The 677-nt window shown below is 47.1% G+C and overlaps 1 protein-coding gene across 1 annotated transcript in view; it reads left to right on the plus strand.

Moving 5' to 3' along the window:
* The first annotated feature begins 284 nt into the window (after positions 1-284).
* The window catches only part of LOC139758826 (uncharacterized), a 69,154-nt gene continuing 68,761 nt past the window's right edge, over positions 285-677 (plus strand). Inside the window, exon 1 of the transcript XR_011714949.1 lies at positions 285-343. The gene's annotated coding sequence lies outside the window, so the exon portion shown is untranslated. The remainder of the gene's footprint in view (positions 344-677) is intronic.

Below are 677 nucleotides of genomic sequence, written 5' to 3' on the forward strand. Positions count from 1 at the left end.
GCTTACTGAGATGACATGCATGAATGTTCATAAAGAACTTTTTCCATACACGTGCACTCCTTGTACACTTACGTACCCCAGTACACACGTACTGACATAGTATAAGTATATAGAATTTCATTCATAATTCGTTTACACGTATACACATACACACCATGAACATCCGTGTATACTTCCACAGCAGTACGTACACACGCGTGCACGTACGGCCAGCCATCCACGTACACACACACGCACGTACATGCCGGTCTGAGCTTGTGTACCTGAGGAGCGGCCCACTAGTGAGTGCTCAAGCCTAGGGGCGGGTGTGGGACAACACCGCCTCGGTTCTCTGCCTTTTCAGGTAAGTTCTCTCTTAGTCTCGCTCTTATGAGCCGTCTAGTAGGTTTATGAAGAGTCACGGAATACAGGAGGATGTGTATCTAGTGTTGAAAGTGCGTGAAAAGTCGGAAAAATCGATGAAATTTTGGCTTGGCGCCGCTGGCTAGAGTCTAGTTCTGGAGCCAACAGTGGAGCCAACAGTAAAGGACAGAATGGGCGATCCCCTGACCCCGCTTCCAGACGTAGGGTCAAGTCGGCGACAGAGTGCTACTGGCTTTGTTTCAAGTGTATCTTCACGTGGAATATACCTATGAAAATTGAATGTAAAAACGGTGTAATAAAGAGCGTGTTTTACG

Source organism: Panulirus ornatus, chromosome 31 (genome assembly GCF_036320965.1).
Source record: "Panulirus ornatus isolate Po-2019 chromosome 31, ASM3632096v1, whole genome shotgun sequence".
In the NCBI taxonomy this organism is placed as follows: domain Eukaryota; kingdom Metazoa; phylum Arthropoda; class Malacostraca; order Decapoda; family Palinuridae; genus Panulirus; species Panulirus ornatus.